The sequence below is a fragment of the Lepidochelys olivacea genome (assembly GCF_965140295.1).
Source record: "Lepidochelys olivacea isolate rLepOli2 genome assembly, chromosome: 2".
Lineage (NCBI taxonomy): Eukaryota > Metazoa > Chordata > Testudines > Cheloniidae > Lepidochelys > Lepidochelys olivacea.
Genome location: NC_140412.1, coordinates 177,428,834 through 177,442,682, shown reverse-complemented (window position 1 = coordinate 177,442,682; position 13,849 = coordinate 177,428,834).

The window sequence follows — 13,849 nt, the reverse complement described above, 5'->3', positions numbered from 1 at the left end:
CTCTGAATGATGCAGTGGCAAGGATAAGTCAGGCTTGAAAGAGTGTTCAGACAGAGAGACAGGCAATCCTGTTGTGTTCTGTGGCTGTTCCAGGACAAGGATGGTATGTACTGTTTGATTGCAAAACGAGTCCATGGCCAGCATGTTTATGGTTAGTCTCCTGGGACCAGCCTTCACATTTTCATTCTTATCCAGGGCATGAGAGACTGAGATGTGAGCATTCATCAGAAGGTGCATGCTTTGTAGCACCTGGACATTGACACTGACAGAAATTCATGAGTGCATTTAATTCTTAGCAGGATAGTACATTGGCCAGAGTTACATGTAGAAAATACAAAAACAACAGGCCAAACTCACCCCTAGAGTGAATGTGGCCCACTGATTCAGTCATTGCTTCAGTGATAGTTCTGACCTCAAATGGTTTTTCCTTAGTCTGCTTTAAATCAGGGCAACTGAGTTCCTTACTCTTGGAATCTTCAGTTCAAAGGTATTTCATTATTCTCCTGAAGTTTTACCATATCTGTGGGGTAGTAGTGATGCCAGTTATGAAATGCAAATGTGGTTCATAGCAATCTTATTGACTGCATAAGGCTTAGATATACAAATGTTGGTTTTGATCAGAAAAGTGACTAATACTTATATTATAGAAGTGCCCAAAGGGCACCATCTGGCTGCATATCCCCCCCCTTGTACTAGATGCTCTACAGCCATTGAAGAGGGACCCCTGTTCTGAGACAATATAAGACAAGCAGACTAAGAGTAGGAGATGTGGAACCAACATACAAACAAAGAAATAGGACATTGGCATGGATTTGTTAGCTACATGTACTGCAGGATTATGTTTTGTTTATTCATAGTGGTTACAGACAGGGAGAAAGGGAGTACAAAAGAAAATAAATGAGTAGTTGCAGCTTGTCACCTCTCTATAACCATGATCCGCAGGTTGGGTCCAATCTCCCTGGAGTTTCATCTCTCCGTACAGCGTTTCCCAGGCTCTTGCTGAGGACTTTCTCAGGGTGTCTCTTGGTAGCTGCCAGAGATGCTCTCTCCCTTCAGGGCCACTTATCCCAGGATATAAGCTCCCTACTGCTGCTTTCCTCTCTCAGTTCTCCTCCACTGGCCCTGCAGTCCTTCCTTTACAGGAACCTACTAGTCTGGTTCTCCCCTCTTGGAGCTAATCCTCAATTAGCTGTCTCTCATTCAGATGCCTCCAAGATGGGCTAATCAGGCCCTCGGTCTCCCCATTAACCCTTTGTCAATGTGGGGCATATGCCCCAGCACAAGATGCAATGGGCAAAAAAGGCTATACTTGACCATCAGAACCAAGTGGTGTTTGCGGGGCTGGCAGTTAGAAAAGTCACCTTGTCACTAGTAAAGTGAGAAAGCTGCCTATGGAGGTCACTGTGAGCAAATAAGTAGGGAATCCCATAATGGCATTTCCCTGAACTCACTGAGAGGACTACATTAGCCTTTGTTATTGGTCCTGCCACTTCTATTAAAAATGGCAATTTGTTTCCTTTTTTTTTTTGGCTCATTAATGCTGGGCACATCAGTACCTACCTCTGTGTGATTCCAGTTGAAATAGCAGATTGCAATGTCTAGGGAATCTCTCTTCCAGATACTGTTCTCGGAGAATCCATCCAAGTATTGAAACGGGGGGACCAAGTACATGCCAGGACAGGATTTTGGGAGCTTAGTCAGTGCTGTGTGAATATCCAGACAGTCCTGACAAACAACCAAGCTAATGGTTATGCACCTCACTATTGAGATTCAGTACATTGATATAAGTGGCTCCCTAACAACTTATAATACATAACCTTCACAGCATTACAGAATGCACAGCACAAGAAACTGCTGTAAGGGCCATTAGGATTTTCTCTCATCTGTGAGTAGGCGGCAATGATTCTGAACAGCACTGTTCTGGTGATATTAAGGCCTCTTGGTTTGATCTGTCAGTACTCTATTGTTTTATGCAGATCAATTAAGTGGTAGTGCTATGGTATAATCCAGCTATTGAAAATATCAGTAGTAGCATATAGCAGTGCTGTAATGCAAGATTGGATACTTAACTAAAGACATGTTCACTCAGGCCATTGTATAATGTTTTTCAATAGGAGCTGCTGACCATTAAAACCAATAAGTTAATGATCAGCACCTGCAAGTTGAGGGCCATCTGAAAAAATCTGATGCAGCCTCCACTGTCCCACTTTGAGAAGCTTCTGTTTACCTCATTTAAATGACCTTGTGCCTGTGATGGATCTAACCAAGGTTTAGGTGCTGATCACAGATGTGGTAGTATGTATCTCCTCAGTGACTCCAGGGTTAGGAAGGAAAAGTGTGTTAAATGGCTAAGGCTATGCTTTCTGTCTGGCTACCAGATGGCAGATAACACTCAGCAGCCAAAAGGGTGGACCGAGCCTTTTACATTTGAACTTTAACTAATTATTAGCACTAACAACAGAAATCCAGCTCTTCTCTCCAAACAATTTAGATTAAACACAGCTGAGTTCTCCGTGTAACTGATGTGACTCACCTGGTAGACAGGGCTTCTCCCTGGTGCAGGCAAAATTCTCTAGACTTAGGAGTAATGAAACCTAGTGGTAAACAGTAAAATGAACCCAGTGGATAATCAGCTCTTGTTTGAGCAGGTCAAATGATTTGTTGGGTACCTTTGGCATCCCTGTTTTTGTTGTGCATAGAAATGAATAATTAAAGGCTATAGGGGCTGGAAGTGTACTGTGGACTACTGCATATTGAGAACCAACCACTATGTGTACCCCATTAAATTCTGCTTAAATTATTGGCAGCCTTACCATTACCAGTAATAACAAACTGATCTGCATCATACTGGGTCATTTATTCTTTCCTGCTCCTGATGACTAATTAATTCTGCTGCAGTCATCTGCATTAAGGGAGGTGCTAGAGGCATACAGTTGTTGTGATATATTCAAGTGATACATCAAAGGAGGTTACTGAACTATTAGCCTTGAAGAAAGGATCTTTGGCAAGATTATTAACATTCATGCTTCTTTGCCCAGGGTTCCTTTTTGATACTGCCAACCACCTTTTCTTTGGATGTACATGTAGATCTCCCTAGCTTGCCTATTTGTCCTGGCAAACTGGTAACCTTCTACCAGATAAAAAGGTGACAAGAATGTAGTATTGCTTACTTGGTTCTGGTGATATGAAGCTATTACTTCATTGCATTAGTCTTGTATGAGCTTTGCCTTTGACTTGTAGAATTTCTCTCTGAGGTTAGCTACCTATTTGCATCACTATGAAAGCAATGTTGCATTGCAGAATTGTAAAAGCACATTTTATCTTCTCCATTCGCCTTTCCCCCCCAGTCTAATTTCAAATGCTGGTCTGAATATTAGTATTATTTGGAAACTTGGCTCTAACGTATACTTCTTACCATCACTAGCTAGGGGCATAGCGATTTTGCTTTGGATTAGAGCAAACTCAATTTTTACAGTTCTTATTTTTTGGGTGTAATATTTTTATTTGGTTATGTTAGCTTTAAAAGAGACCAGATTTTTGTTTTGTTATCTTTTGAAATGTTTAAAAGTTAGCATAATTTAAACATAAATGAACAGCAGCAGAGAGCATTTTCTGCACAACTCAAGGTTCAAAGAAACACCAGAACCTGAGAAGAGGATTTGAAAGTGAATAATCAATTGTCTGTCATAATCCCCAATTAAGAACCATACAGAGGATATAAACAGGTAGGGTTTTGAGGTTGAATACTGTAGGAATCCAGAGTTGGTGGACTCTAAGATGTCAAAGTTTAGGAACTGAAAGATTCAATATACAAGCTAACTAAAATGTGAAGAAAGGGTATAGGGAACTAAGGAAAGTCTCAAGAAGGTGTGAATTAAAACAACATGGGCTATGTTTATGTCCTGGTTTGGTTTCAAAGAGTTAAGAGTTGATCCTTTCCTGAGTTACAGAGAATAGAATGGTTAAAGCTCTATACATGCAGAATCCCTGGAGTATTACAGAGTAAAAATATCTTGATCTGAAACTCTCTAGCTTTAACTGGTAACTGGAAAAAAAGAGTTGAAGGTAAAAGTAAAGATCAAGTGAAATGTGTAGCATAGCTTGCAGACATTTGCTTTTATTAACAAAGGATACAAACGTGTCAAGAGAAAAATCTTAAACCCAAGAGCCAGAGGTTACATTATTATGCTGAACATCATGAAAATATCAGCTTGAGAAGGTGCTAGTTAGTATGTCTGCTCAGGAATTTGACATTTTTTTATTGGAAAAAGCCATATTGTTGAAATCAATGGGTTAGTTTTGACAAGTTTCTCATTTTGAAAAAACTGAAAAATGCTTCAAAGTTATCAGTGTCTCCTTTCAACATTTTCTAAATGAAAAGTTCTGTTTAAGTACAAAATAACTTTTAATTTCCAAATTTAGTCTAAAAAATTAATTTATTCTAAAAAAGGTTTTTTAAAAAGTCAATCTAAATACAATTTTTCAATTGATCTAAACTGAAGTTGGTTTTGGTTCATAAGTTTGACTTGTGAGTCTGGGAAACCATTCTCTACCCACTCTACTGGATAGTATATACTCAAACAGAGACAACCTTTTCACCTGTCCAGTGTGGACTTTTCTTGACTTGGGCCTATTCCAGCTGCTTGGATGATCTTCTACACACCTGAAACCACAGAATTTTAAGTGAACTAAGCATCCTTTTTACATCTTTTTGCCTTGTGTATTATCTGTAATAGAATCTAGGACTCAGGAGTTTCATGATCCAGCACTAGACAGGGTGCTACAGTGGAGGAAGAACCTACCTTTGGGAAACCTCAATAAAAACTTCAAATAGTTCAAGGTAAATCTAAAACCATACAAAAAGTGCTCATATTTCCTTCTTTGTTAAGAGTTAAGGTAGTTGATTTGGTTGAGCAGATAAAGGGATGCAAACAAATTTTAAACTTTTTGCAAATGGTCTAAAGAATCGTTTTTAAGGCTTTGAATCAGAGTACCTGTTCAATTTTCTCAAGGTTGAACTTATACTAGCTTCAAATGAAGCAAACTTTGAGGATTTTTGGTTTAGACTAACAAAGGGGTTCAAAAGTCAACCTTATGCTAGGATCCTAGTTATAACATAAAAGTAAGGTGAGGCTACAGTCTCTCTCTCTATTTAGTAAGAACAATGGAAAAACAGAGTAAGAGAAATGCAGATTGAGAATTGGCCTTAAATTCTTACTCAGCAGTCATCCTCAAGGTAAAGGGTAACTGAATAAATGTGGGCCTCAGGTGATAAACTTTCATGAAAATTTGAGCCAGGTACCAAAGCCTGAAGTAGAGCTTTTGACACCCTCATAACTGAGGAAGTATGGCCCAGGTCACTCCTGAGCATGGGACAAATCACTGCAGCAACCTTGGTCAGGTGTAACAAAACAAAAAGATTGTATTTGGCTGTTGCCCCATTCAGGTAGGACATCACCTGCTGCTATTATACCCAGCAGCAACAAGCAAGGCACTGGAAGCAAGTCTCAACAATAGCCCCACATCAGACCTCCCTTCTCTGAGCTGTCCTTTTCTGTTATAACCCCTCTCTCCAAGCTTGACACTTACTACATGTGTAGGGGGGCAGGGCTGATTGAGTCCACAACATCTCATTAACTCTATCCTGGTGAGTGTGGGATTTGCATACCCCCCCTCACAGAAAGTCTTTGCCAACTGATGAGCCTCAGAAGGCTTCCATGTTCTGCTGTATCTGTTCTCTTGCTAGGCAGTACCATGACTGGCTTTTTAAGTCTGGTGGTTCAGGGCTTAGAGGCCAACCACACTCACTGTGGGCCCAGCACAGTATCTTGAACAGGAACCTCAAATGGCTCCTCAAACTGAGCTCTCAATGACTGCCTCAGTAAAAAGATTTGAAGTCCCGACTGCCAGTCTCAGTGGGCTCAAGGAGTGCAACTATAGCAGACTTCATATCTGTTGGGGTGGTGTATATCTCCTAAATAGAGAAGGCAAGAAGGGTGGGTATCTGACTCAGGAAATAACTCTGATCAGGAAAAACACCTATTACTGTCTTTCTTCAGGTTGGCCATCATCAGCATGAACCCAAGAGGAGCCCTAAGGTAAATATTTCAAGAATATACCTACTACTCTGGACACAGAAAACTAAACTCACTTTAAAACTTTCAAAATGTTACCTATTTACAATGAATACTACTCCAAATACTACACATACAACATATGCAGTGTTGATATTAGAGAGACAAGGGTGGAGATAATATATTTTATTGGACCAAGGTCGGTTGGTGAGAGAGAGAAGCTTGTGAGCTTACAGAGAGCTCTTCTTCAGCTCCGGGAAAGGTACTAAGAATGTTGCAGCTAAATACAAGAACAAAACAGATAAGTAGTTAGCATATATTCTGTTTATTCTTGTATTTAGCTGTGACGCTCAGTCTCTTCAGGACTGGAAAAGAAGAGCTCTGTGTATCTCGAAAGCTTGTCTTTCTCACCAACAGAAGTTGGTCTAATAAATGATACTACCTCACCCACCTTGTCTCTCTATGTACAACATAGTCAGACTCCGGCACAGCAGTGAAATTTTCATGTCCACCATGGAAAGTGGTCAAAAACAAACTGAGGCAGTTAAGTCTCGCATATACAGACAGACTCCAAACATTCAGTGCTGCAAAGTGGTACTCATGTGCTCCTAAGATCACAACCTACCAGAAGGCCACAGTTCAGTCAGGAGTACAACCAGAATTTTCCTAAGGAGGAGAGCCAGGGAGAGTTCCCCTCTCCAGGAGGGTGCCTATCTTGGGGCAGAGAAGATGGTGGGGGCACATGGTGCCCTACAGGTATGGCTCAGAGGGCAGAGACAGCTTCAGGCAGGTTTGCAGAGCTGCAGCCAGGGAAGGAAGCACTGGGATGTGCTGATACTGAGCAACCAGTGCCAGGGCAGGGCAAACCAGTGAGGATGGGGTGGGAGGAGGGTATCATGCAGTCCCCCACTCCCCATGGAAAACACTGCCATTTAAGCTACAGCCCAAGTTAGAGCAGGGGGCTTTGGAAAGTGCCAGGGACTCCCCAACCAGCCTGTAGTGCCAGAACTCCTGAAGAGGTTTCCCCATTGGGTGTAGATGTAAGTACCCTGGCCCATTACCTGCTGTGCTGGTGGTGGGCACCCAGCTGTGGGGCCACCCCATGCTGCTGTCTCAGACATGGCTGGGAGGTGAGGTGGCAGCTGCTGGGTCTCCGCTCAGCCAGTCAAAGGGGCGGTGGCTGGGCTCCCTGTCCCCTCCTCCCCCATAGCACCCCTGAGTTCAGGCACCTTGTACCCTTTGAGTGGGAATCTGTAAAGACTCCTTGAAGAAGAGCTGTTTCAAAGTAAAGTGTTTTTTCAAAAATTTCCAGGAAACAATCTTTCTTAGAGGAGCATTGTTTTTTTTTTTTAAAAAAAAACAGCAAAGAGTAGACCTGTGTTTAGGGAAGAGAATGTAGTAGGCACAGGGGAGGTATTACACTTAAATTGAATTTTTTAAATCAGTTAAGCAGCTTTTCAATTTGGTTAAATATATTGATATATATCAAGTACTATTAAATTGCAGTTTTGAGCTTGGAGTGAAATTTAGCAGCCAAATACTAACACAGTTGTTCTGGTGTGTGAATGGTGCAGCCAGAAGAGACAGATGCTGGTGCGTACCATGAAAAGGATGTAAAACAGTCTTCAAACAAGTGTTCCTACTCGTTTTACCCTGTACAACAAATGTGCAACCACTAAAGCTAGTCACCAAGAAAATGAGATATTATCAAGCTCATTGAACGCCCTACCAGTTTTCACAGTGTATTAGAAAGTTATTTAGCACAGGTGGTTTTGTAATGATGCATTGAGAAAATTCATAGTGTTTAGTGACTTTCATATACATCAACCTGTGGATGGACAAATGTTCTTATCCTGGGCCATAATATAAAACATACTGGCCAGCTGTGTGGATTCAGATCATAGCTAGTAAAAGAGCTGATTTTTCTAAGATAAATATGGATTAGCTCTAGCACTTTTGTTACGTGTTCACTAGGCTTAACCTTTCATTCTCTCTTTGCAATCAGCATTATACAACATTTAAATAATGATGGAACTTCCTGAACAAAAGGATTATCCTGAAACGCACTGGAAAGGACAATTACAGCCCCTTAGTGTGTATGTAGGATGGCACTTTCATTTCTTTTGGCAGGTGTAGGATCCTCCTTTATTATTTTTCTCTGAATTACTTCTATGCTTTCACCTTTTCAGCTGGATATTTGCAACTTGTTCCATCCCAATGTAAATGCAACACATTTATTATAATAAGCTAGGATGGCTCATAGCAATGGCACTGAGCAGGAAGTTGCGTCAAAGGAGTTGGAGAACTGTGCTCTCTCATTTTTTCCCCATAAGTCCCACTTTCCCTGTAAGTGGATAAAGAGAAACAGCCAGTCCCAAAGGTTAACTTCTGCTTGGTGGAGAGTTGGTAAAAATGATGAAAAGTTGCTGGTTCCACAGGTTCTCCTACTGGAAAGCAGGGAGAAGTGGCTGCTGTCTAGAGAGGCAGAAGGAGGTGAAGAGGCACCAATCAGGGCTAAGGGAGATGCAGGAAGGGGGAACTGTAAAGTGTAGGGGTAAAATCAATGAGAACCCCAAAACTATTCTGCAACAAACTCGCTTCTCTTTTTATGGGATACAGAGCTCTTCATATCTATGTCACTAGTTTGAAGCAAGCCCAACTGGGTAGTGACTTAGCCTTGTTATCAGATAGGCCATCATTCTGGGGCTATGTGAACCATATTGGTGGTTTTAGTTTAATTCTTAGTAGGCATCTAACCACTTTAATAAAACAACCACCCTCACACACCCCACAATTCATATCCACACTTACCCACACAGTCTTTCTATCAGAGGACATGTGACACTACTAATACATAGGGCAATACACTTTGATGATCTATCTCGCTGGAGATGGAAGGATCGGGTGACCAGATAGCAAGTGTAAAAAATCAGGACAGGGGTCGGGGGTAATAGGTGCCCATACAAGAAAAAACACTCAAAATCAGGACTGTCCCTATAAAATCGGGACATCTGGTCACCCTATGGGAGGAAGATAGACTGGTCACACCAATTACACAGACACGGTTAGGAGATTCTTTCTACAAGTAAATAAATAAAATAAAAACACCCCTCCACTGACACTTGTGAACTAAACAGGTGACAAAAAGACAACCATGTTTAATCTCAGTCCACTGAGGGAATACTTGCCATGTTGAATGGTGTCACAAACCATGTTTAGAGCCAGCTGTGTCACTAACTGGTTACAAACTCAGGTAAAAATAGCAATGTAGACAAGGTCTTTGAAAAAAAGAGGCACACTGTTGAAGTACAGTGGAGAATCTTGCATTCTCCAGCAATATGGATAAATGGAGGGACTTTGGTCTCCAGGAATGTCATTCCAGCATCTTTCACTTGGCCTAAACTGACTTAAATGTAAAAATCAATAACATTTGTCTCTCCCTGAGTGTTCCCCTCCATCCTCAAGTTGCAGATCCCCACACCAGTGCCTGCTTTGAGCTATGATTGATGAATATGTTTAAAATACAAAAAAGTAATCTTTTCCCTTTGCCCTATCACTTCCAGCTGCAGATTTCCACCCAATCTCTGGTTTGAATTATGATTTAATAAATATACTTAAAATTGAAATCATCTTTGCCTTTTGTCCTTCTCCACACTACAGATTCCCACACCGATCCCTCCTTCAAGCAACAATTAATGCATAATTTATGTCTGAAATAAAAATCATCTCCTCCTGCCTTAGCTTTCCAGATGCAGATTCCCACTGCCATCCCTGCTTTGAGCCATGATTAATACATATGTTTAAAATAAAAATCTCTGCCCTCTGCTCCCCAGCTGCAGAATTCCATTCCTATCTTATCCTCCATTTCCAGCCTCACAAGTGATCCCAGTGCTAGTTCCAAATTGACTAAACACCTCCCCTTCAAGGCACTGATGGGTTGTAACTGAAGGCTTCAGAGCTCACTCACCTTTGTGTAGAGCCAGACTAGCCCCAGCAGGGTGATGTCAGCAGTCTCTCTTTGTCACACCTGGCAGAAGAAATAAGGAAAGTTAATGCACGAAAGAACCAGCTGGATGGAAGCCCAGCAGTGTAAGCCCAGAGTTTTTCTGGTCATCTTATTGGGGCTTGTTTCAAACTGTCAACAATTTGCTAGAGCTCTATGCTAGTGATGACTAGCTAGTGAAACCCTTCAGTTTGTACTACTAATTAGTTAATAGGGCTTTCAGGACTGAGCCAAATACTCTATTAGTATTTAATTAAAGTCCCTTTAATTACAGCTAGTTTTATCTAGTTGCCTTTTGATCAGAGAAAAGCAAATTTGTTGTGTTTTTATAACTTTTATTCAAGAGCATAAAACTGTAAGGTTAACTAAATTCCTGTGCATCCCTAAAATACTAAGCAATATGAAAATTAGATTGGAAATACAGTGTAAATCAAGGAGTTAGCAGTTACAGAAATTAGGAGTGGTTAACTAGAAGAGAACAATTTAAAACCAACAATTTGTCAAATTATTGCGTGAGTACAATCAGTGATCAAGTCACAAAGTTAATATAAGACCAATGATTGAATGGCCTATTTAGTCTGTCTGTCTGTCCTCTGTGCAGTTTACTTAGTAACTTATACTTTCCCCTGTGGAAGCAATGGGTTAAGATTTGATTCTTTATAGATCCTAGGTAATCTTTAGAGATCTATAGTAAGGTTTTGTCATGCCTGGGTCATGAACAGCCCGGTCTAGTGGGTGGCGTCAGAGACCCAGAACCAAGGGCCAACCACCAGAAGCAAAGGAGTAGGGTCTGCCATAGCGCCTGACGGAGGAGCCAGATAGTTGCACAGACAGCTTTCTGGTGTCTCAACCAGGCTTACATAGTGCACTAAACCAATCAGGACCTTTGTGGGCAGCACAACCTGTGCTTGGGCCCACAAGGCTCCCAGGCCATCAATCACTAGGCTTCTGGTGATGACACAGATGAAGCATTTGCTCAGGGACCAGAAGACCCAGGTTCTAGACTCATGGATACTCACCTCTTGCTCTAGCAACCCTGCTGTTGCTGGATTGGGTTTGTAGGGGCAGATCTTGTTGACGTTCTCCATCAGGTCTGGAGTGTGTATATAACTGGTAGGTTCCTAAGACTGTTCTTCAGAGCCATAACCTTTCCAATTCACAAAGTACCATAACTTGCCTTGCCTCATCTTAGTGTCCAGGATGGCACGGACTAAGAATTCCTTGTGAATGTGGACCTGAACAGGTGGAGGAGATGACTGCAGCTGGTCAGGGAATTGGTTTTCTGTGAATAGTTTCAAAAGTGAGAGGTGAAAGATGGGTTGTATTTTGAGAGACTTAGGTAAGTGGAGTTTGAAAGTTACAGGGCTAATTTGTTGGCAAATTTGGTTTGGCGAAACATATTGATGGTCCAGTTTGCGACTTGTGACAGTCTGCCCATGTGGAAGCTCATGGTGGGTAACCATACCTTCCGACCCAGAGTAAAGGCCAGACCCTCTTGTCTTTGGCAGTCTGTTTGTTGCTTAAAGGCCTTCTTAGTATCCTTGAGGTGACCCTTTAGCTCTTTCTGCATCTGGTGGATTTGCCAAACCAGATGGGGAGCTGCAGGATTTTGAGAGACCATTGGTAGCGCGAGGTGGAAATGCGGTTGAAGCTAGTGAAGAAGGGGCTTTGGCCAGTGGAGGCATAGTTAGTGTTGTTATATGCAAACTCAGCATAGGGAAGGAGGGTAGACCAGTTTTCTTGATGATACTTGATAAAAAATGACCATCTGTCTGGGGATGGCACACTGATGAAACAAAGATGAGGATATTTAGCGGCTGGAGGAACATGTGCCACCAACAAGAGACAAAGTGTGGGCCTTGATCCAATGTGATGCAGTCAGGGAGCCTGTGGAGATGGAAGACACACATGAATAGCTGGATGGTCACCTTGGCAGAGGCTAGCTGAGCACAAGGAATAAAACACGCCATCTTGGTTAGCTGGTCTACTACAGGGAGTACTACATATTGACCATTTGATTCATGGAGTTCTACAATGAAGTCTATGGTAATAGATGCCCACATCCTGGGGTTTCCAAGGACATGATGGTGCCAGGAGGCTTGGTTCATGGGGCCTTGATGCGGGTGCACACGTCACAGTAATTGATGGAGGCTTGGATCTGATTATTCTGGGCCACCAGAAGATGTAGGGGGCCAGAAGACAGGCTTTGAAGTGGCTGAAATGGCCCACTATGAGGTATTGTGGCATAGCCACAGCAGATCCAACTGGGAGTGGCCTGGTAGAACATAGATTTGACCATCCATCCATACTATCCCACCTGACATGGTGTGCTGTCGCTTGGTCATGGCACAGGTGGTTCCAGGGAAGCCACGATCTCCTTGGCCAGTGGGTCATCCTGGAAGACTGCCCAGATCAAGGTGACCAGATCCGGATGTACAGTGGTACTGAGGAAATTGTAAGGGTTGAGGAAGAAGGGTGTCTCCTTGCTAGATCTCTCTTCCTCCTCAGACAGCCAGCTTTGCCATTTTTCACTCCTGGCCAAGAGGTGATCACAAAATCAAAGCAGGAGAAAAATAGAGCACACCAGAGTTATCTTTGGTTTAATGTCTTGGCCTTACTTAGGTACTCAGGGTTTTTATGGTCCATGTAAATTTGTACAGCATATAGGGCCCCCTTGAGGCAGTGGCACTGCTCCTTGAATGCAAATTTGATTGCAAGTAATTCCTTATCAAGAATCTCCTAATTTTGTTCTGTAAGAAAAAGCTCCCAGGAATAGTACATGCAAGGATGCAGTAGTTGTTGGGGTCTGTGCTTTTGGGATAATGTGGCCCTGATGACCACATAGGGTGCGTCCATCTCTACAGCAAATGCCCAGTTCCCAACTCCCTGCAAGCAGGAATCCTTGACGGACATGGCGTGGGTGTGTGTCCTGCCTCACCATCATAAAAAACAACAACAACAAATTGTTGTGTTGGCACCATTCCTTTTCTTCCGTGCTCAACTGCCTTCAGGTCCACGACCAGAGCCAAGGTCAGCAATAGAGATAGAAGCCAGGAACCAGGACTGAGGATCAGATCCAGAATGGGAAGCCAGGTGAAGGAGCAAAGTCTGCCATAGCAGCTGGCTGGAGATCCCCTAGTTACACAGACAACTTCCTGGTGTCCCCTCCAGCTAAGTAGTGCACCTGGACCAATCAGGCCCTTGTGATGCTTGGGCCAACGAGGTTCACAGCCCATCAATCGCTGCTCTGCCAGAGCTGTTGGGTGGTGGTGTGGATGTGGCAGGTGTTCGCACTGGGATCAGCAGACCCAAGTTCTAGCCCTGTAGATCCTCAGAGGTTTGCTTTGAACCTAGATTAATTAATGCCCAATGATAATTTGCACTAAGGGCTTATATACCCATGCTATTACTGGCCACGACCGTCAACACTTAGAAAAGGGAAGTACAAATCTTTCCTGGCAGATGCGCTTGCAGATATTTGGATGTCTGGTTAAGGAAACAGAAAAAGAAAAATGATTTGCTCCTCAGCTTGCTTGGTCTGCAGAGCTTCAGAGTCAGTCAAGAACTAGAGAGTAGGGAACCAGGTGATGTCATCTGGCTCAGGTACCATCATACTAGCAGGTATTTTCCTCAGATCAACTGGGCTGCAATGTCTTTGTGTCTACTTTCCTTGGAGAGAAAGCAGGGGTATCAGCCATCTGGTTGTCATAATTTAACCTTAGGAGGAGCACATTTGCCTCCTTGTTTACCTGTTTTTTTCAGGGTGAAATCT